The sequence below is a fragment of the Mus caroli genome, chromosome 5 (assembly GCF_900094665.2).
Source record: "Mus caroli chromosome 5, CAROLI_EIJ_v1.1, whole genome shotgun sequence".
Lineage (NCBI taxonomy): Eukaryota > Metazoa > Chordata > Mammalia > Rodentia > Muridae > Mus > Mus caroli.
Window position 1 is genome coordinate 84,487,665 of NC_034574.1, and position 1,172 is coordinate 84,488,836.

Below are 1,172 nucleotides of genomic sequence, written 5' to 3' on the forward strand. Positions count from 1 at the left end.
TCTCTCTCTCTCTCTCTCTCTCTCTCTCTCTCTCTCTCTCTGCCTCCCTTCTTCCCTCCCTCCCTCCCTCTCTCCTTCCCTCCCCAAGGGGCTTCATTTACTTTTCAAGTTCACATGATGAAAAATACAGGTGTCAACAACTTTTTAAAAACCTTCTTTTTTTCCATTTTAATCACTTTTATTAATACAACTCAGATTCAATGTAAACATAAATTAAAGAACTTTAAAATGGTACAGTCTACACATACTATAAATTCTATAAACCATATCCAATGCACAAAACAAGTTCAACTTATCATTTTTCATGCAGGGGATTATTCTTAAATTATATGGAGCTTGAAGAGTATAACCTTCATAAAAGCATAAAACACATATGGTTGAAATTCTAACCAATCAATCAAAATAATCCCTGACAATTGCTATGTGTCACTGGTATATGTTAGAAAATTTCACATAAACTTAACTGAAAATGCATTTAATTTAGAACCAGTTATCAATTATAATTTAAAATAAGGATAAGACCGTTCCATGATTATGCTTTTTGCCATTTTAAACTACTTTATAAGTATCTCCTTTCACTTGGGCCCACTTAAATACTCTAGCTGCTACAACTTTAAACAAAGCATGTTAGTGTTGGGGTTTGTGTGTGTACATGCATGGTCATTCATTTGTATGTATGTGCATGTGTTCATATGTGTGCACAGTGTGCACAGGCATATGCATGTGTGTGTGGATGTGGATTAAAAAACTTCTTATGTCTTTTCTTCCATGTAGCCACATGCCTCCCTGACCACTGGTTAGATTTCTTCACCAATCTCTATTGGGCTATTTTTTAAAATTCAATCTCTTGAAATAAATTGGCAGATTTATTTTAAAGCCATATAATCTCAGACAAAGCCTTGAACAAAAGGCATACACATTCTGCATACTTCTATGTACCCATATGTAATATGCAATATATACATAACACATAACACATATACAGAAGTGGGCTTATGTGTTTGCCTAAAACCACTTTAATACTTCATTTCTTCTATTGCCTGACACTAAAAATTATGAATATACTATATTTTCTATTAGCTGGCTTCAGAATCATTACACACACACACACACACACAAACACACACACACACACACACACACACTATATATATATATATATATATATATAT